The sequence below is a fragment of the Leguminivora glycinivorella genome, chromosome 8, assembly GCF_023078275.1.
Source record: "Leguminivora glycinivorella isolate SPB_JAAS2020 chromosome 8, LegGlyc_1.1, whole genome shotgun sequence".
Lineage (NCBI taxonomy): Eukaryota > Metazoa > Arthropoda > Insecta > Lepidoptera > Tortricidae > Leguminivora > Leguminivora glycinivorella.
In genome coordinates this window covers 5540675-5564440 of record NC_062978.1, presented here as the reverse complement: position 1 = coordinate 5564440, position 23766 = coordinate 5540675, and the positions used below count along the sequence as shown (strand labels likewise).

Here is a 23766-nt window from a genome sequence, read left to right as displayed (position 1 = left end):
CACTGTATTTATTACGCTATGGTCAGTGATCGGAACTATGGGAGGAAAACTTTAACAAAACCTTAGAGCTGACAGAAATTTAAAATAAAACCAAGATTATTATTTTCAAATCCGTGTTAAATTTGATTCTATACCTGAATCCAAGATTTCTAATACATTACTACAAGGATATTAATATTTTCATGGCTCTAAAATGTCCACTTAGCAAGTTTTAACTTTTGCTCTCATAGTTCCGATCACTGGTTATATGGTGTATGTGAAAATATACCTAAGCGCTATTGTTATTGCGGTATCAATGCCGGAAATGACTCTCAAAATTATCGATCAAATACTTGATTCGCCGAATTACTTACATTCACCACTCATCCATTTACTTTTATTTCATTCATTTACTTTTAGATCGGATCAGGAATGAGTATATTAGGGGAAGTTTGAAAGTTGCGCCTATAACGGAAAAGATAAGGAGTGGCAGGTTGGCGTGGTACGGTCATGTAATGAGGAGGGATGAGTGTCATATAGGCAAAAGAATGTTGGAGATGAATGTTGATGGATGGAGAGGGAAGGGTAAACCCAAACAACGATGGATGGATTGTGTGAAAGAGGACATGAGAAAGAAAGATGTGAGTGTTGAGATGACGAAAGATAGGGGAGAATGGAGGAGGAAGACATGTTGTACCGACCCCACATAACGTGGGATAAGGGTAGGAGGAAGAAGAAGAAGACTTTTAGGGATAAGTTCGCCTTTGTACTGAAACTTGTTATTTTAAATATTATGTGCTGTATTCTTTTTCTGTACAATAAAGTGTTTTTACTTACTTACTTACTTACATTCATGTGACCAAATTAAATCTTACTGGATACCACTTTGAATCAAAATTGTATGTTTGCATGTGTGTCGCTTAACTTCAAAATTGGGTAAATCCATTCTGTTATAAGGTTGATTATCTTTCAGATCATATTATATGTTTTATATATTCAACCTTAAAGCAAAATGGATTTACCCAAGTTTGAAGTTAAGCGACACATATGCAAAATCAATTAACACTGCAACGGATATTTTGTAACTCTGTCCTATTTGGCAGGAAATGCCTCATAACTTGCAATAGCTTACAGCTAAATAAAGCATGACGTTATAGCCATTTAGCGAGAGAATGTTGTCAGCATCAAGTCAAACGTAGCTTACTTAACGCATCTTTTCAATGTTTGTTAGAACATAGATTTCTGTCGATTACAGTCATATGACAAGAAAAGTAACACTTTAAGTTCTCGTGTTTTGCACACATTTTTAAATTCACTAACTAATAGGTCGAACACGTTAAAATATCATTATTTTACCTTATTCAATATATTTTTATTAGACATAAAACTTAAGTAACAAATAATAATACATGTCTAACTCTAAAAATAACAATAAAAAACAACTTAAAATTAAATTAAAAACTAAACTAAACTAAAAATAAACTAAAATACGTCTGAATATGGCCGGCATGGTTGCGGCAGCATTCCCTCGCTGAATAGCAATGCGGATGGTTGCGAAACGTGCTGCGAGCTCTCGTCACCGGTAGTTTCTTTGAGCGGCTCGAGGGCTTTTAAAAACCTCACGGGCGCTTCCCATTAGCCTATAGGGGGAGTCCAACTAACCATTCCAAATGGTCCCTGCGCCTGGGATGGTATTTTGCATTTTGTTTATTTTAAAAAAAAAATTGAAAAGGTTGCACTGGCCGTGGTAAGATGGTGGTGGCCTGGCCGAAACGTTATAATGATATTGAATCGCGTTTGGCCTTTTACTGTTAGTGACTTTAAATAGGTATGTGAATGTGTAATGAGAAAGGTATTGGAAATGTATATGTAGATGGAATAAATGTGAAAGCAAAACCGAAGAAAAGGTGGATACGAAAGAGTAATGAGTGATTCCCAAAAAAATGTGAACGCGTGTGATTTATGAGATGCCGGCTGATAGAAAGATAAAATATGCTGCGATGATGATGAAAATTAATTTCTGTTTGGATAACAGATGCAGATATGTATATAATTATTTAAATTATATTTAGTAATTTAAAATCTAAAAGCAACAAAAAACGGAATGTCAAATAATTAATTCCGTTTTTATAGCAAATCATTTTATGCAAATAAACTGGATGGTTCTAATGAAATAGAAAGTTTATTCGCTCGAATTTAGATAACATCATTACACAAAAGTCATTATTTCTTTTAATTAAGCTTTCGCGTTTTATAGCAAGGAAGTGGACTGTAGTTATGACTGAATTTTTTTTGGATTAAATTTAAAAGGGGTGATATTATCTCAAATATCGTATACTCCACAACACCACAAGGTACCTACACGACACGACACACGACACGCCAAGTATGTAATTTTTTTTTTAATTCAAAACTGTGATCTAACCTTGGTGTCTATAAACTAATAAGGCGTGACGTATTTTATAATTTAACTGTTAGGCGTTTTTGAAAATTCATTAAGTTGAATATACACATTTCACTAAATGTGATTTATCTGAAAATCGAAATAAGATGTCATATATTAAAGAAAAAATGACGGACACCACCAGTGGCGAAGGCCGGATTCGAACCGGCGTCTTTAGCAATCCGGGCTAACGCCATGAACCCCTAGGGCACTCGTCACAGCGGAAGCCGTCGAAATTTCTTTTCTATAATTATGTCATCTTTGTAAGACTGGGCGTCTTTGACCAACTCTAAGGGCAAGCAGTACCTAGGTGCTTGCACCTCCTATACGTAATATTTACAGGTTTACGATATAGCTAGAGAGACTGGTGTTTCGATTTTTAATTTATATATAGTAGTGTGACTACATAAAAACACAAACAAATCAAAATATTTGTTAAAATAATTTGATTTGTTCCCATAGTTGCGTGTGGTTTATCTGGTTTGGTCATAAGTTTGTTGATTTAGCTAATCAATAATACGAGTAGATAATTAATTTGTAATAGTCGATCAGGCTAAACTTATACATGCAAGTATTAATTACAGCTAAAACTCTAACCTCTAAAACGATTTATATCCATATTGATTTTATAAGACTCAGTCATTAACGAAATGTAGTAGTGGTGGCTACTAGCTAATGTCACAATCCTTACGCTTCGCAAGCGTATCATCGCTCTTCTGTGTGCGTAGCGGAATGGCACAAACGCTCACGAAACGAAACGCTCGTAGATATCTATCTCTATCGCTCTTGCGTATGGGCGCGACAGAGCCAGACTGAGGAGCCAGACTACCTTTCACAGCGTTTAGTTTTCGTTTCGCGTTGCAGAAATGCCATTCGGCTGCGGCACCTGTACGAGTAGTAGCCCGATAGAGCCAGACAACATTTCGATAGCCACGTAGCGCGTAGCCTCAACGATTGTCACTTTGGCTAGGCTGTCAGGACACGATCGCGTAATGAAATAGCCGCCGGTACTAATGACTAACATGTAATGAATCAGTAATTTAAACGTTGTATAAATACACTCTGGCAGCAGACCAGACCAATTAAGTTTTGCGGTTAAACATACGTAAAATGTAATTGCTGTGATAGTTTTAGAAAGGTGTGTTTTACTACCATATTAGGTATGGAAACCTAAGAGTCTTTAGAGCTAGCCCTAACAATGCACGGAAGAGGATTTTCCAAAATTGCGAATGTTCTCGGTATTGTTTTTCGAACATTTATCAATTGCCAAGTTTTAGGGGCAATTTCTAGTGAGTTGATAATTAATGCCATGAACATTAAATTAAGCGATCGTTAACTGAGCATTTCTTTTTTTGCCTTTTTTTTATTTTGATTTTTTTTAGGGAATTTTAGGTCAATTGTACTCAGAATCACGAGTACTTTCAATCTCACTGGGAGACAAAAAGTGTCCCAGAATTTCCATACAATTTTGTTACTTTCCTCTTTTGTTACCCAACATGTACGGAAAATGGTAACAAAGTAAGAAAAAATCGTATGGGACAATTTTTTTAACTACTAGGATTGAAAAAGCTAGTGATTCTGAGTAGAAATAGCATATTTTTTTTCATAAATATCACATTTCGAAAAGTGGCAAAAAAAAGGAATGCTCAACTGCTGACAACATCAAATCTAAGGTAAGTTTCAATATGGCTGCATGAGAAATTTCTTCGTTTAATTATCAACTTTATTTTTTATTATAAATGGGCTTACTCATGGCCGATGATCATAGACTGGCTGAGGCGAAGACGTGACCTACGATGGGCCGAGCTTGCCCAGAAGGTGTCTGTTCACCCTTGATTTGAAGATTGCTGGGTTATACCTAACTTAGTTTTTTTTTTGATAGGTACTAGCTGTTATGTTTTGCTACATAAATAAGATATAATATTACTGATACCCTGTTAAAACGTCGCTTGTTAGGCAGGAGTTTCGAAACCGAGTTGAAGGTCGTATCGTGAAAGATGAGAAATTTGAGAATAGCAAAATAATTGACAACGCTCAACAGGCTTAGACGGTAATGTTCCCGGGAATTTTCTATCCATAGATATTTTTTCCCAGTGACAAGACTATTACCTTTAATGGCGAATTTATAATACTTTCCTAAATTCCCGGGAATATCCACCCGGAGCAAATTTTACCTACAAAAGGAATACTTCCTTAATATGTATGTATTTTTTTTATTTTATTCCCGGAATATTCAGTCCGAAGTGAATTTTAGTAGTAGAAGTATTAGTAAAACACTTTATTGTACCAGAAAATAATACAAGACACAAGAGAAAGAGCTTATCACTAGTACAAAGGCGAACTTAACCCTTTAAGGGATCTCTACCAGTTAACCCTATGAAAAGAATATTCCCTTCATAGGGAAATTAATCTACATTCCTTGATGTGAACAGCATATTACTATTATCTCTGTTCGACTGGTAGAAAATTCCATGATTTCTGCCATTTGTATTTTTTTTTTGTATTTGTACAAGAAGGGTAAAAAATAAATACTATCAGTCTATCATTATCCTTGTTATTGCTAGTGCGTTAGATTTACTGATTATGCAGCTTAATTAAGAGGAAAGGGGAATACAGTTTCCTCATACAAACGTAGGACTACTCATTTTCCCACTTTATTCATGTAAGCCTACTACTGGCCTTAGCGTCTATTTCAGATGATTTATGGTGCAATGTCCGAGAGACATCGCTTTTGATGACTAAAGAGACCTAAGTATGCGAGAGCGACATATTTTGCCACATAGCTGACAAGGGAAGCTTGCAACCTAATTTGTAGGCCTAATTACAACATAATAGAACATTCATCAATAACATCACAAAACATCACTAATTAGGTACAAAATTAACAAACAATAAACTATCTCTAATAACAATGAATCCCACGTTCTTTGCTCCGTTGGTTTTTCTTCGAGTTTTTTTTAATTTAAGATAATATCCGTTTTTAAATTTTTTTATGAAAATAATAGGGAATTTAAAATTTGCATTGATTTTTTTTCCTAAAATATTTTAAGCGGGTTACTCACGTGTTAAGTTGATATAACGTTCGACATGTTTCGATCCATACATGTCGAAAGTTATATCGACTTAACACGTGAGTAACTCGCTTAAAATATTTTTAAACGGGAGTTTTTTTTCCTTGTTTCGGAAACAAACTAACGGGTCATAGCCACATCGAATTGTGTAATGTCATAGCTATAGTCAATATGCATCTAATTTAATCAATATCCAGGTCCAGGGAGGAAAATGAGGACTGCCTTTGTATGAAGCACCGTCCGTCCCCCTCCCTCTTAATTAACGCTCAGATACGATTAAACGTTCACTTAAACTGCAATAACTTGGACCTGACGCAGTAAATAAGCATTCGTGATCGCCCTAGCTATTTTAATGAGGTTTAATAGCGGTGCGTCAACTCTTCTCTGCTAGGGATTGAAAGCCGGATCGGTTTTTAATCCGGCCGGATCCGAAAATTGGATCCGGTTTTTGTAGGGACATGCAAAATAAGGAAATGACGGATTTTGCAAATTTTTGTTGATATATGATACTTATGAATTATGAACTTTTTAACAATAAACAACTTAGCAATGATTAATATAAAAATGTAACGTTAATTTAACTGTACAAACAAAATGTATGGAAGTATCTTAAATGTAAAACGTTTTCATTCGTTCTTTGTTCTTTTTAACTCATGTTTGCCTTCATTCGTCGCCTTAAAGTCGTCTCAGCGCATAACATTCTGTGCTTAGGTGTATTTTTCTAATTTACCAGATCCTGTAGCTCCTAAACATGCCGAATAGCCGGGGTACCGGATCCGCCGGACCGGATTGCAATCCCTAGTCCCAACTACATTGTCGGCTCGAAAGACTCTTAAGACCTTAATTGGTTCCGAACATGTTTTAATCCCCTTAATGGTTGTTTTTATCTGACAACATCACGATCCGGTCTCGACATCAATAGCGATTGATGAGATTTTAAGTTTATTGATATTCTTAACGCTTAATAAGTAAATAAAGACTTAATTAGGTAAAAGTACCAGTAATTGACAGTGCACCAGTAGATGACACTTTTAGTGTTAAGGGTCCTGTGATCTGATGAGCAAGAGCGTGTCGAGGACTAGTACCTAACTAAGAATATATCTCCGCTTTTGGCAAAGTGCGGGCAGTGACGATAATTAAAATACACGTAATCTAAACATTTCAAATAATAATGCTAGCGGCAGCCGTTGGAACAAATGTTCCATCATCTGACTTACAGCTCGGTCACACATGCGCGTTGTGAGAGCGTAGGCGGAGCGTTAGCGGAGCGCAATGATAGCGGTGAGCCGGATGAACGCTGACGTTGCGCCCAGCGGACGCCGGCGGGAACTAACGAGCGCGGATTGCGAGCGGAATGCGCGCGGATTGCGAGCGGAATGTGTATGACAGTAAATTGCGGTATGGATGGCAGTGAGCGGAAGGCGTATAAATTCGATGAGCAAGTGCCGTTTCCACTTATGATGGTATATAAGAGGCAGGCGTTGAAACTGTTAAAATTAATACATTCCATCATTAGATTTGACATGGAAATCCCCTTCAAAATGAAGAAAGCATCATACGTATAGTTTATGTCCTAAATGATGCATCATTGTACTCAAGGTGTGTAGCCAACATTCATTTAAAGACAGTAAATTGCGGTATGGGGGCGAATCAACTTTTTGATCGACTCAAATCTGTCCGCACATTCTTAACATAGTTGTGAAATTTCACCCTTAAATAATGAATTTTATTGGTATTTTTCACTTTACCCTGTATATTAAAACATAACCCTAACTGTTAAATCCAATAAACTGAAACTTTGTTCATTAGAAGTTCGATTTCTTGGTAACTCCAGAGACATTTTGAGTAACGCCAGAGACACCAAAAATGTCGGTCAAAAAGTTGATTCGCCCATGGATGGCAGTGAGCGGAAGGCGTATAAATTCGATGAGCGAGTGCCGGCTGACACCTGTGATTGCATTTACAATGCTAATTCTGCAGCCTCGCCGCCACGCTTCTCGTTTTCACCCACCCTGTGTCACGCATCCTAACACCTATACTAATGCCCTATCAAATTTTTCCGATAAAGATAATATATTATAAAAATCTTCTAGTAAAGTTAAAAAAAATGCTCATTCAGATGGCGCCACACGCCACACCTTTGTTTGTGAGTCGGTTAGATGGCGACATTGATTGTGCGACGATATATCAAAGTCAAATTGTCAAAACTGATGTTCTAAGGTTTGCGTTGAAGGATGGCCAGTAATTGGCCAGATTTGGACAGTAATGCTCCTATCTATTAGATATGTTTGCCTATACTAATGGCCTATAACATTTTCTTAACGCGATTAAAATACTAATTTAAATAAATATCCAATTTCACATGTAAAGTAACAAAACTTTCCGAGACTGCATAAATATGAAATAAACAAAGTTGACCAATCTCGAAAAGCATCTAGTGTAGGCCGCGTCCGGATGTTGACATAAGCCGAGTAATGATCGATGACAAATTTAAATTCATTATTAATAAGATAAACCCAGAGGGAGCGTACAGCTAGATAGATACGTCGAGATAAGCCGGGATAAGCGGCCGCGATCCATTATCGAGCAGTTAATTGATAATTACTTTCTTCCATTACGCCGGACGAAAAACGTGGTGATTAACTCTGAATCGCTTTAACGAGCACAATGGGTTCGTTCAATTAAAAACCCTTGTCGAATGACGACGGTTCGCAGAAAGGAATCGCCGCTGACTCAATTTCGTATACATGGAATAAGGAATCGCTCGCGTGCGGAAAGTTTTTAATTAAATATTCACCCGTTTTGTAATTAAGACGCGAGAGCACAATAGAGTTTCGTGAGGCGCTTTCGAAAGAAATCGGAGACTTACGTTTTCAATACGATAACGACAATGGATCGAACGGACGATATGAGGTAATTACATTTTGATAACGACAATGGATCGAACGGACGATATGAGGTTATTACATTTTTTGAATGCTCTCGAACAATTATATGATACTATATATTATTCGAAAGTTAGAATTGGGATTTTTCACACTTTTTGAGTTGAGTTCTGCAGTTGGGACTGCTCTGCCTTGTTTAGAATTAGGGGCTTTTAGTGCCCCAATTTGTTGGAACTTTGGTTGGAACCGGTCTACGGACTGTAGTTTGGAGACCGCTAGAGGAAAGTAGATAGTTGTTATACTTAATAAAGATATATTTAAATAAGTAGGACAACTGACTGCAATAGTGCAAATAGGCAATAGGTTATTTCTACAGTACCCGGTAATTTAGTTGTAATAAGGTTAAATGGCCAGTGCTCGATATTATCCCAGTAGACGTCACTTTCAATTATAAGTACCTATTTGTCTGTAAATGTAACAATAAGGTGTCCACTATAGGAACGTGTCCAGCACTGGATATCTTACTTTTAACTGCTATATTTCTTCATTTAAATCGATAAGTTGAAAAGAATGGCTGGCTATGTCATTACTACAGTAAAAGGTAATTTATCGCGAGTGCACATCGAGAGCGGGACCACATATGCCGCATTTGAGTGTAATTTAAATGCATACACATTACTTGCGTACTCACCACCGGCGAAATAACTAAATTTGTCGTAAAAAAGTTATTGCTGGAATGGAATTTTACGCAAATGGATCATATTTCGGTTTTAATACTCTTTAATAATTGATGTGGGTATGAGTATTCTGTTACATAATATAACCTTTATGGGTATGAAGAGGTTGACTGGCTATTTTGGCAACAATAACTTTCCATTAGTAATTTGATCCTTAATAACAAAAGATAAGTAATAAGTACCTACATAAATATCAGAACAGGTATCTTACACATTTACACGTACTATTATATCTTGTAATCGAGAAAAATAAATCGCCTGTAAGTCCTAAGGACGAATAAACAGACGCACGAGTGATCCTATAAGGAGTACTTAGAAGTGTTTTGTTTTTGAAGTATGAAATCCTAAAAATATACCTAATATTAGTCAACGTTGGCCAGTCTTTTCCGAGACCACGGGGACTACACCGGCTTTAAAATGTCAGAGGTTAGTTTTAAAACGTAACTTCACGCGATTAAATTCCGTTTTACAAGTTATTATCGTCATAATTATATTATTTGTTACAATTAGACTTATATTGACCGGGATATAGACCGTGATTACCTTTTCGATGTTTGTCAATATAAATCTAATGAAATTAACCGTGACTCATTCAAAACTCTTCTTGTTCCCATTGTTTGCCGTTTCTAACTACACTGTATAGATGGCCGCAATCGTAAAAATTCCAAATATCTTCGGCAAAATTCCAATAGAGGGCGCCGATGTCCAAAACCGTGATATATCGGACCGTGATCGCCTCGCCTGTTTATAAGATATTTCATAACGTGCATAATTCACAATCCATTTATCACTTGACGCGATATTGACGCCGAAAAGCACTTTGCAGTCCAATACCCTCTTTAATAACGTCTTAAAAAGAAAATAAGTTAATATTAACTTAGTTTTGACACTTGAGTTGTGAGTGATTAATAAAATATGTATTTTTATAAGATTTTAGTATAGTTAATCAGATAAATAATTCAAAAGGAGCTGATATAGTCCTATCAAATTTTCAAATTACTTTTAATATCGTTTTAATGTCAGTTTTGAATAGATACCTATTCAAAACTACACACAGCCGTGCGGCCTCTAAAAATGGCCGTGTCGCCAACACATTTTTTGTACGCTAATGGTTCGTACCAAATTGGCACGGCGCTAATGAATATATTTTAGCTTGAAGCACACATTGTTAGTGGCTTTTGACAGATAGGTGAAAATTTGTTAAAGTGCCTTCGGTATATATGTATTATTAACGATAATTTTTAAGCATTCGTGTTACCAACAGATGGTTTTTATCGGACTTGTGAAGAAAAAAACTAAAATTAAATTGTAAAGTGAACCGCATGTCTATGAATAGGTTCCGTCAAAATATATGCCAAACTCTGTATCCTCCATCAGTTATTATTATTTTGTGTTAGGGCGCTGTTCGACAAAATTCTATGAGAAATAGTTCTTAAGACGCTACAGAAGAGGTCAGTTCTCCATACAAACGCTCTCGACTTTTTCCTCCCTGGTTTTTGGAGATAGAGCAATGATTTTTTCAACACAGATTATTATTATTTTTATCTGTGTCGGACCGTTTAGATTTTTTTGTTATTCTTATTTTTAAAGACGCTAGAGCCCAATCAAAAATTTCCAAAAACGGCGTTATTGGCGTATATAGCGTAAAAAGTGTGCTATTCAAATTTGGTGACAATTAGCCAAAAAACCTAAACTGTCCGACATAGACATTATTTCATTTGTTATTCAGATTCTAAAATTTCGTTACGATTGATTAAGTTTTGAAGGAGGAAACAGTCGAGAGCGGAACCTCTATTTTAAAGATTTTTTCGCAAGATCTTAAAGGAGTTGTTCTTAATGGACAATTTTTTTTCGATAAATCTAGTTAATAACACTAGTATATTAAACTAGAATTCCCAAATTGAAAGAGGGGCTCTTTTCCATTTTAGCATTTTCGCTCCTGTAGCGTCTTAATAGAATTTCATTTTCTTTAATTGCTTAATTGCTGAGAGTGACAGTAAAACTTTAGCAGTTTCAAATGATTAGGTACTTTAGTTTTGCAGTGAGTTAGTATTTAATACTGTCATGCTGTATCACTACTTTTGAAATAAATAAAATAAAATAAATATGATATGGTGCGCCTACTGCCTTTTGTCAACCCTACACGAACAATTACATTTTCGGTGACAGTCTCGCTATCGAGAAACGTAATAAAAACTCATAGTTACGCCTAGATTTAAGCGTTTCAAGGAGTCAAATGAGCATCACCCGCGTCTGCACTTGCTCCATAAACAGCCTTCCGTATTTTTCAATCAGGGAGCTGTCAAAGCGTTCTGACACCCTCATCCCGGGCTGGCACTCGCCGAGCACCGAAATTGGTTTTCTACATTCAATCCATACAAAGTTTAATGTTATTCGTTTCGATATCACCGGGATGCCAATGTTTACCGTCGCACCAAATCATATTGGATTTGCAAACTTTTGTTTGCGGACTTTATTTTGTTGGGGAATGCAATTTTGGTATCTGCGCTTATCTAAATTACTTCATAATATTCTATCTGCACGGGAAACAAAGTCGCGCGATAGACGATAAAATAGTGTCTTAAAGTACCCAAATGACACTTTCAATCTCAAGTCACCGATCAAGGGATACCTATCGCACTATTTGATTTGCAAAAGCTTGCGCTTATCTAAATTACCGTGCTGGACGAGAGTTATTGAGGGAGAGTAGGGTAAGTTAGTGTCTTAAAGTACCCACTGATCGACAGTGTCCCAATAGATGACACTTTCAATCTCAAGTCACTGACGGGGATGCCAAGGGATACCAATGTTTACCGTCGCACCAAATCAAATCGACTTTGCAAAACTTTTGTTTGCGGAGAATGCAATTTTGGTTAATGTCTTCGCTTATCTAAATTACTACTACTAGTTTACTAATTTATCTAAAAACTGTGGCAGTGTGGTTGTCCTATTGGTCATTAGCGGATCGAACACTTCCATTACCTTATCCAAGTCTACCTTTGCTAGAGAAGCCCTATAGAGTCCTAATCAAAGCGGTCTTTGATCATCTTCACTAGCTTATTGAACAGGTAATTTAGCTTCTCATCAAAGAGGATCGAGTATTATAGAGTTACTGCCAAAGTAAAATGTGTAATCACAGTGCATAGACTGCCATCTCTCGACACAGGTTTGAAACTTTTGAACCTCAGTTTTGACAATTTGGCCTATATTCTTAACTTGATATGTGTTAAAATGTCAAATATTAATATTAGCGCCATCTATCCGAGCGTCCGTCCCCCAAAGGTAAGCCCCTAAGGTAAGGTCCCATGTAAGCCACCGTACCTTTTTCTTTACGGTTCTGAGCTAGGACCATATAATACGGGACAAACAAAGCCCATACAATAAGGCGTATCCCTGAAATGTATGGGCCTTTCAAGCTTAAAACTAGATGGCGCTGTTTCGAAAAATTTATTTATAAGAACAAGTGACATGCTTCTTCATTTTAATATCGTGATATCACGTCAATACACATTGCGAAAAAAAATGTGTAGGTACGATTTTTATGGAGACTGTAAATCCTAAGTATAAATTATCCTTGGTTCTGAAGGTACGTTTTTTTCTTAGACTTTATCTGTCTAAACGGAGTTCATATGTTTTTGCGTCTCATAAACCACCTAATAACAGTTTGTTTATAGTGCAAGTTACAAATTAACTGCGCCGGATATCTGAGCTCAGGAGGAGCGTTTATAAATTGAAGGGCCGTACCTGCGGCTTAATACACCGCCGTTTCCGGTTCATTTCCGCGCGGCGCGCCGGGCGCCGGATATTGCCTTTAAGGTGGTGCACGCCATTGCTGGTCTGGTACTCGCATCATACGCCAGCCGCACGCCTAGCACACGTAGTTACAATTATTGTACCTATTTGGAGACATATTGCAAATCTTGTGCGGTTAAAGGGCTGTAAAGAATGCACATCGGTCTTTGGAAAGAGATAATTAACGTCACATTGTCTGAAAAGACCTTTATTGAAACATTTTTATAATTCAAAAATGGCGCTAGACTAATATTACAAACCATGTTAGTATACTGTATGTAAATGTAAACAGTATATTAAATATTATACCTGGTTACAAATAACATTCACTGTACAATGTACACAGGCAGATTCATCCAAAAGGGAACATCGATTGATAATGACATACCAGACCAGCCCTAATAAACCCAATCGAATGAGATCGTAATACTGATAAGAAATATGATTAAATTTCCTAAATTAAAAACGAATATCGCAATCTAACAAAATATGAAAACGCGAGCTATAGTTAACTACGAGATATTATGTTCAATTCTTCATCGAGCCATGACCAATCCGAATTAAGTACCAACTACGTGTTTGATCTAAAACGATGATGTTTGTTTGTAAGGTTTATAAAATCATAACCTAAATCTATCATAACCTTTAAGTGTGCCTCCTCATTGTAACTATCCTTCAAATAATTATAAGCTTGGTGCGTAACACAGTCCAAATACCATAATTGTAAACCCCAGATGGCCTGACTTAAATTAAGGAAATGCTGTAAACAAAAAGAATCTCTATAGAGTTGAATGAGCAAGTTTGCAATAAACAAAATAAGAGAAACACGATCCCTTGGTGCGCTCCGGAAATTAAATTTTCCGTTAAGCTTAAAGTTTAATTAACTAACATCACGCGACTGCAGTGACCAGTGTTGGCGGACTAGTAGCTATTCATTCATGGGAGCGAGTCGTAGTTAATTTAGTAATAAATATAAAACAAAATCCCTGCTGCGTCCGTTTGTTTGTTCAGTATAAGTGAGTTTTCACATTATCCGATTCGATATCGGATGTAGAAAGCATTTCAAAGGCAAAAATCAAAGATGGCGGCTCAAATAAATAAATATAAATAAATATTATAGGACAATCTTACACAGATTGACTGAGGCCCACGGTAAGCTCAAGAAGGCTTGTGTTATAGGTACTCAGACAACGATATATATAATATATAAATATTTATATACCTACATAGAAAACATCCATGACTCAGGAACAAATATCTGTGCTTATCACACAAATAAATGCCCCTACTGGGATTCGAACCCGGGACCGCGGCGTAGCAGGCAGGGTCACTATCAACTACGCCAGACCGGTTGTCAAATATGTGGGATATCGGTCCTACATCCGATATCGGATCAGATAATGTGAAAGCGCACTAACTTTCTTCTTCCTCCTACCCTTATCCCACGGGGTTGGTACAAGTTACATTCATCTTCCTCTATCTTTCGACATCTCACCACTTACTCACTTATTATCTCTTTGTCATCCCATCGTTGTTTGGATTTACTTCTCCCTCTGCGTCCATCAACACTCATCCCTAACATTCAGTATTTTAACCTCGTAAGGCCCAATGTACATTACAATGTACATAGTTGTTGCAACCTAAGTAATTTGAATCTTTTAAACGTAGCATTTCTTTTGTTTCATTGGTTTTTGAAACACTCGAAATTCTTACCAATTTACATATATAAATAACAGGGTTCAAATTGAAAATAGGATAACTAACTATGGTGGCCTTACGAGGTTAATATAATATAAGGTGTATATAAATGAACGTTCAGGCAGGCAATTATGGTCGCGCGATAAATGATAAAATAGCAGGCCGTCCCTATCGCACACTATTTGTAAGTGCGATAGGGACGGCCTGATATTTTATCGTCTATCGCGCGACCAGCTATAGCTAGATGAAAGCTATATATAGAACGTATACAATACATTCTTTTTAGGGTTCCGTAGTCAACTAGGAACCCTTATAGTTTCGCCATGTCTGTCTGTCCGTCTGTCCGTCTGTCCGTCCGTCCATCCGTCCGTCCGAGGATAATCTCAGCGACCGTTAGCACTAGAAAGCTGAAATTTGGTACCAATATGTATATCAATCACGCCGACAAAGTGGTAAAATAAAAAGTGGAAAAAAATGTTTTGTTAGCGTACCCCCCCTACATGTAAAGTGGGAACAGATTTTTTTTTTATTCCAACCCCATCGTGTGATATATTATTGGATAGGTATTTTGAATAAGGGTTTACTAAAATGGTTTTTTGATAATATTAATAGTTTCGGAAATAATCGCCTCTAAAGGAAAAAAAATGTGCCCCCCCCCCTCTAACTTTTGAACCATATGTTTAAAAAATATGAAAAAAATCACAAAAGTAGAACTTCATAAAGACTTTCTAGTTTTGAACTTGATAGGTTCAGTAGTTTTTGAGAAAAATACGGAAAACTACGGAACCCTACACTGAGCGTGGCCCGACATGCTCTTGGCCGGTTTTTTAATTTAGTTTCTATAAGAACATGACTTCAAAGGAACTTTAGTTTTGTTGTTAATTAAGTTCTTGCAAAAGCGCAGAAATCAGGCCAATAAATGTTTATGACATTATTACTAATTTCCAGTTAGTAATAAAGTTATTCTGTTTTAATATTGCTAACTACTATTTCATGATATACCTAACCTTCTAATACCGCAATATCATCTTGTCTGTGCCTGTACATGTAATTCTAATAATTAGCATACGTTTTGTTATGCTTACAGTTTGATATTAATGGACGTGTAATGGACAAAAAACGGTACTGTCTGTTGTAATCCTTTTAATGAGTCAGCCAATCAAATATAGCTCTTAGTGTGTTGACTTACAGTTATCTTCATGAACAGTCCAGGGTCTTACGAAGTGTGAACCAACGGAGCATGCTGTTTCAATTAACACCATATTATGTGAGTTTAAGCCATAAGGACAGTGTGCTACAGACCATATGTGGCGTTCTCAAGCAAAACGTACCACATAAAACATAAATACGCTCTAGCTAGCTCTCTCTACGCTCTTCCGTCAAACTAACGAAGCTTAAGCGTACCAGTATATACCTGACCCTTAGCACAACTTGCCTTGTCGCGCGCGAGTCCATACATCAAGCGCGACTTCAAGTATGGACTCGCGCGCGACAAGGCAAGTGGTGTTAGAGGGGCTGGATGTCATTTGCAATTATGCTATCTAATCTATAACATGAACGATCTTATTTGTAGAGCCATAAGAGCGTGTCACATAATTTTTCCGGTCTTCGAAGGTATAAATAAAAGCGTTACGCCGTGTCTTGCTTGGGCGACGGTCGCGCGACCGTCGCGCCACCGTCGCCGTCGCGTCTCATACTTCCATATCGATAAGGTTTGATTTCGTATGCGTCGCATCGCCGTCGCGCGACCATCGCGCGACCATCGCCTACGCAAGCCACGGCGTTAAGTACATTTGTTCAAAAACTCCGCTCTCTGAACTTGCTGCAAGTTACTTTAACATTTAAAATCTACGGAACGAAAGTTAAATAGCGTTCGTCATTGATATTTATATTACTATGTAAGGACCTGCCTGACATATGGTCTAAAGTAAGACTATATGAACATAAACTGGTACTTACTAAAAATGCTGCCAGTACCTACAGTGACCATTGTCGCTTTTATGCGCGAAGCGAGCCAAGCGTGCAATCTATGATACCAATCGCGCGCGCGATGCGTACTCATCAACCAATCGCATTGCAGCGTTCCACCAAGGCGCAAGAAACAAGAATAATAAGTCAAAATTATTATAATTATAAATTTCAACAATGCTGATGTAAAAAATGGTACTTTTTCTACAATAATTTTGAGTTTGCCTTATCCTAACCATCGAAATCTTTGGCGTTCGTGCAATCGGCTTCAAGATAAGCGGCTTTAAACTTCAGACCAATTAAACGTGACGTGATAGGCTTAATACACATTAATAATATTTTAATTGCCTTAGAAATATAGCGGTCCTAATCTGAACGGACCCTTTTATAAAACACTCTTATCGCTCCGATTCTCTTTAAATCGCTTCCATTACTTTGAGTAGATTTCGATGTAATGTCACATGCAGCCGATAATATCGCAATTTATTACAGTTTAATGGACTGAGGTTAATTACTGGCTTTAGCTTTGTAACTTGACTAAGACCTTTATTGAAAAATGACATTTAGAAATTTGAAACTCTAACATAATTATTTTCATAGATTTTTATTTCTGTTCGTCTAGCTTGGGGAACCGATTTATATTAAGTTTTTTCGTTTGAAAGTTGAGTTGAGTTAGTCGGGAGTGTTCTTAGTCATGTTTCATGAAAATCGGTCCACTATGTCGGGGGGGGGGGGGGGGGGGGGTTATGAGAACTTTACCTTCGTGAAAGAGCTAAGATTTAATTTCAATATCAATTCTTACTTACAAGTAAGAATGTCAAGTGCATGTTTCGAATTAGCAGACTAATATAAACACCATTATTTACATAATTGTATGCATAACTGTTATTACTGCAATATAAATAAACAAGAAATCACCTAGAAGTATGATACGTGAATATTCATACAAGGTAACTATAAAATTGAATAAATATTATAGGACATTCTTACACAGCTATACTAACTAACTATGTCTAGAGTGGTTTTAAAGTAAATCAATTACTTACCTACAACTATCTTTACATTCAAAGTGAATTATAAGGTTTTGCACAATTTGTAAAAATGTTTACAAAAGTACACAAATATTATTTGAATGCGATTAGAACCTACAAATGGAGTGTTGAATAACATTGACAGTTACAGATCTGAGTAACTGACAGTTGACACCTTTTTTAGGGTTCCGTAGTCAACTAGGAACCCTTATAGTTTCGCCATGTCTGTCTGTCCGTCCGTCCGTCCGTCCGTCCGCGGATAATCTCAGTAACCGTAAGCACTAGAAAGCTGAAATTTGGTACCAAAATGTATATCAATCACGCCAACAAAGTGCAAAAATAAAAAATGGAAAAAGATGTTTTATTAGGGTACCCCCCCTACATGTAAAGTGGGGGCTGATATTTTTTTTCATTTCAACCCCAACGTGTGATATATTGTTGGATAGGTATTTAAAAATGAATAAGGGTTTACTAAGATCGTTTTTTGATAATATTAATATTTTCGGAAATAATCGCTCCTAAAGGAAAAAAAAGTGCGTCCCCCCCCTCTAACTTTTGAACCGTATGTTTAAAAAATATGAAAAAAATCGCAAAAGTAGAACTTTATAAAAACTTTCTAGGAAAATTGTTTTGAACTTGATAGGTTCAGTAGTTTTTGAGAAAAATACGGAAAACTACGGAACCCTACACTGAGCGTGGCCCGACACGCTCTTGGCCGGTTTTTTGAGTTCCTTATATAAATTATAACTATTATACTTAAGCTTTTTATAAAATATAACACGTTAACTTTGAGAGACAAGATAATGCTTTTAATTCGAATGTCTCTTAAAATCTCGGACTTAGCTGATGTTTACAAAACATTCAATATGTAGAATCTAACTAACAATATTTTTCCATTAGCAAGTCTCGAAACTAACATTAATTCTCATTTAATTTGGTGACTGTTTCATCTCCATTATTGTGGTATATTTTGGTTCTGGCCTAAGAAGATAATCTACTCGTACAGCATTTTTTGTACGAAGACGAAAAATATCAAATAAAAGACGCTTAGAAATTCATAAACTTTTTTTGTTATAAAAATCACGCTCTTTTATTTTTTTACTGTTTCCGCCGGTGTATGTTATCACTTTATCACTTATCATAATGTGGATTAAGACATCTGTCACTCTCACACTGACATACTTGCCAAAGCGTGACGGATACTTTATCCACACAGATAAGTAATAAAATGGCAGTAGGTACTAGATTCCAAAAAATATGACAATGAAAAAAATTTGTCAACTTGGATGACCGAAGGAATAAAGAGCAAAGAACCGTTAGAGAAGTTCAAAACAAGGCAACTTATATGGAGAACAGATTAAAACATGCATTAGGAATTAATGCCATTATTGAGGTCAGCTTAGGTCGGTGTTACTCTATGACTTCGACTTAACTGTAAAATAGAAACAACTGGTTGGTATCTTTTAAAATGGTTAAATTATTAAAATATTCTTCAGACGACCGGTCTGGCGCAGTCAGTAGTGACCCTGCCTGCTGCGCCGCGGTCCCGGGTTCGAATCCCGGTAAGGGCATTTATTTTTGCGATGAGCACAGATATTTGTTCCTGAGTCATGGATGTTTTCTATGTATATAAGTATTTATATATTATATATATCGTTGTCTGAGTAACCACAACACAAGCCTTCTTGAGCTTACCGTGGGCCTCAGTCAATCTGTGTAAGAATGCCCTATAATATTTATTTATTTTTTTATTTTATTTTATTTATTTATAAACGTTTGTAAATATTCCAACTTAATGTTTTTGGTGTTTATAAATCATTTTAATAAGCATTTCTAAGTTCGGTATAAAATAGATTTAAAAAGATTAATCCGATAAAATGGAGGGTGTTGTGATTTGCGATTTAGTCTTCAGCTTAAAGTACACTCCGTCCAAAATAAACCCATGCGACCCTTTTAATACGATAATATGCCTCTATCTTTCGTCTGCAGTCACACACGACCCTCGTGCTAATTGAATTTAAGGAATAAAATCCAATCGGCCCGATTCTTTATTATTCAAGATCCAATTTGGATAAGGTCTGATCGGTCCGCGGGGCGCGGGGCGGGCAGGGGCAGTCGAGAATGAAATTGGATTTGTCACTCAAAACATAAGGCGGCCTTAACTTTCATAAGAAGGTAGAAATAAATGCATTTTTACTGTTTTAACACACCTGAGGGGCTGTTCAAAAGACGACCGATAGAAAAGGCCAGTTGAAAGTAAAATAATGGAGGTATGAAAATAGCTACGTACCTATCTCAAAGATAGGTTTTCGTTTCGTTCGCTAAGGCACCAACTTTTGGCGTCTTAGCTAAGCTCGCTATTAAAATATCAAATCAAAGATTTTATTTTAGGCAAATGACCCATAGATATATACATTACAATAAAAATAAAAGCACAGAATTTAAACATTGAAAAATCGTCAATAAAAATTTAAAAATAAAGATAAAATTCAGACATTAAATTAAATATAAAAAATTAAATTAAATTAAAGATACAATTAAAATTATTAAATCTATTTCGATATTTACAACATTAAATCAACATGTATTTCAAAATTAATTTCTATAAGATTACTATCTATATGAATCTATAAATTGCTTATATAATTTAGGTTTTTCAATTAATAGAAAATAAATTAAATAAGTTAATTATATTATGGCCGTCAAATTATATTTTTATTTATGATAATTATTAAATAAGGATTAAAAACACTAAAACTTATGCGCGGTAATTGGGCATTGAAGACTACTCGTATTATATTGTAGGTTAAAAAACAGCTAAGTAAAATTTATGAATAACATTACTGTACTTTACCATAAGCTCGATTCTGTTTACAGATTTTGCTGTACGAAGTTACCTATTCTTATCTTTGGTCTCCGAGGTGCAACGCGCGCTATCTCCTGGCGCTTACGTGCCAACGAAGTAGGTACCTATTCATTGTGCCAACAAGAATATACAGGTATAAATGATATAGCAGTGACGTGGTAAGACTGGTAAGTCACCTGGACCTAAAAAACAAATCTGATAAATCCTTGTAAATAATAGTGAAGAATAGTTATTTACAATACAAGGGGGCAAAGTTGTATTTTAACGCCGAGTGTGGAATTGAAAAACGAGCAAGTGAAAGGATTCTATAGTTGAACCACGAGCGAAGCGAGTGGTTCGAGAATAGAATCCTGAACTTGCGAGTTTTTTAACACACGAGAAGTAAAATACATTTGCACCCGAGTGTAACACAAAATTTTTCCCCTCACTATAGCGAGGAAACTAATACAACGCAAAAAAATGCGTTTATCACTGCTTCCAGTAGTTCCACAGGTGCAGTGGTAAATCGTCTTTATTACTAGATTCACCTACTTTTATCAATTTTAAAGCCGTTAATTTGACTTTATTCAAGGTCAAATTACTTTACCCACTAGTGGATAAAATGCGTTTTTACCCGCTGGTATTAAAGGACAAAACACGTGTTTCCGAGCTAGTGAGGGGAAATAGTCATTTGTTATACAAAGGGGCAAAGTTGTATTTTAACGCCGAGTGTGGATTCTATTCTCGAACCACTCGCTTCGCTCGTGGTTCAACTATAGAATCCTTTCACTTACTCGTTTTTCAACACACGAGAAGTAAAATACATTTGCATTGCACCCGAGTATAACACAAAACTTTTCCCCTGACTATAGCGAGGAAACTACAACGCAAAAAATGCGTTTATCACTGCTTCCAGTAGTTCTACAGGTGGTAAATCATCTTTATTTCTAGATTCACCTACTTTTATCAATTTTAAAGCAGTAAATTTGACTTTATTCAAGGTCAAATTACTTTACCCACTAGTGGATAAAATGCGTTTTTACCCGCTGGTATTAAAGGACAAAACACGTGTTTCCGAGCTAGTGAGGGGAAAAATCATTTAAGCAGCTCTATTACTCAACCCTATTAAATCCTATCCAAAGTTGTAAGTTTCAATTCCCCATAATCATAAATAGCGTCATTCATCTTAAGACAGTAGTCAGGTAGGTTTTCGATGCAACATTCCCTTGCACCCCTTTTGCATAGTCGACGTCAAAGGGGCTCCCGGCTAGTCCGACAGTGATGGTGATGGTAGCTGATCAAACGATAAGTTTAATAACATTGCTATCACCACCGACCACTCCACTCCCCCCAATTTTGATATCATCACCCCCCTAAAAACCAAAATAATGCCGGCGAAACATTTACCATACATTCGTCAAGCAGCATGAAACGCTGCATCCACACAGGAATTTGGCAAACATTTGAGATGGCGTCGTCGTTGCGTGGCGAGATACGCAAACATTCGCCGCGCGAACATTAGTTATGCCACAGTATAAAACCAGTAATAATTCTTCTAACAAATTTTGCGTCGCGCGGTTTGTCCTTGAGTAGCGCTCGCACGCAGCGAGGTGCAGAAAGTACATGTGGAACCGGAGGATGCCGGTCGCGTCAGTACGCTCCGTGGCGCTGCGGTGTCGCGCGCGGCGCATGCGAAAGAGCCAAATACCGATTAACTACTGAGTCGTCCTTATACTGTGGTTATGCCGTCATTGGGTAGCAAGAGATGCCGTCGCAAACATTCGCCGTATCCCCACATGTGTGTACACAACCTTTGCGAATATTCGCGGTATATAGAGAATATAATAACTTTCGCTAGATTGCGTCCTTGCACTCATACACTCACAAGTCATAAATTAAATCTAACGCAAGATTTGCCCTCTTACACTGTATGCTCAAGTGCAATATACGTCGGTTCAAATTTGAGGTGTTTACTTCACCCCGCCACACGTCATACCGACGTTTAAATTGAATGTAAATATCATTGCGGGTAGGGTGCGTTATCTTAACTGATGCCTGCGGCAGGGTACTAATACTAATGGGACGTCACGGAGATGGGGTGTAGTTTAATCAACGATATTACCGATTGCCAGTGCACAAAAGATGCAAGTGGCATGCTAATTCAAAGGTATGTCGAAATTAATATACTTATTGCAGATCTATTCTGGTTTGTTTCTACACTCGGGTGCAAAGAAATCGGACCACCTCAGCATTTTTAACGTTTTCTCAATTTGTGTAAAAACTATAAGCGTGACTGAAATAATTTTAATACCACGTGTTAGATAATTTTCTGCCCTATCAAATGACATCAATATTCAAGGGTGGGGGTGGATATTGAGTAAAATTTGGGCGGGGAATTCAACCCCCCTCCAAATGTCTCGTTGAGACATGTACTGACAAGAACTTGCAATTAGGCATAAAATCAGTAATTGTCAATGTGTGTGCATCATTCCTGATTGATACGTCATCTTGAATACTGCTCTCATCGAATTGCCCCGGAAAAACTGAAGAAAAATGGATACCACCGAGGCTGAAGCTGGCCAAGCAGTTGCCCTGTTGCAAAATGGTCTTAGTCAGCGTGAAGTGGCTCGCCAACTAACCCTATCGAAATCATCAGTTCAACGTGTGTACCAGAGGTTTCTCAACGATCACATTCTCTCCAGAAGACCCGGATCAGGCAGACATCGCATCACTTCAGAGAGAGATGACCGATTCATCGTAACATGCTCGCTGCGAAACCGTCGACTGAATGCTGTTCAGCTTCAGCAGAAGCTACGAGACACCCGGAATGTGGTTGTTAGCAGATGGACCATCAGAAGACGACTGCTAGAGAAGGGATTGACAGCTCACAAACCTGCCAATGGCCCAAAGCTCACCCCAGACCACCAAACTGCACGACTTGCCATCGCTCGGGAACATGAAAATTGGACCGTTCAGCAATGGAGGCCTGTGCTTTTTTCTGACGAGTGCAGGATCACTTTGTTCGGCAACGATGGGCGGACACAAGTCTACCGAAGACCTGGAGAGCGGTTTTCGCAATGCTGCATCGAAGAACGTGTCGCCTATGGAGGAGGATCAATAATGGTCTGGGGAGGAATTTCTTTGGAAGCAAAGACGGACATCGTTTTCATCACAGGGCCAGGTACCAGGCCAAATCCGGGTGGTTTGACTGCTCGTCGGTACATCGAGGAAATCCTGGATGAACACGTGATCCCATTCGCGGGATACATCGGCGACGAGTTCATCCTCATGCAAGATAACGCTCGACCACATACGGC

General features: G+C 37.3%; 1 protein-coding gene across 1 annotated transcript in view; it reads right to left on the bottom strand.

Annotated features, from left to right (window-relative positions):
• LOC125228594 (LIM domain only protein 3-like) overlaps positions 1–23766 on the bottom strand; it is a 102845-nt gene that overhangs the window by 55090 nt on the left and 23989 nt on the right. The gene's annotated exons all lie outside the window — the stretch shown is intronic.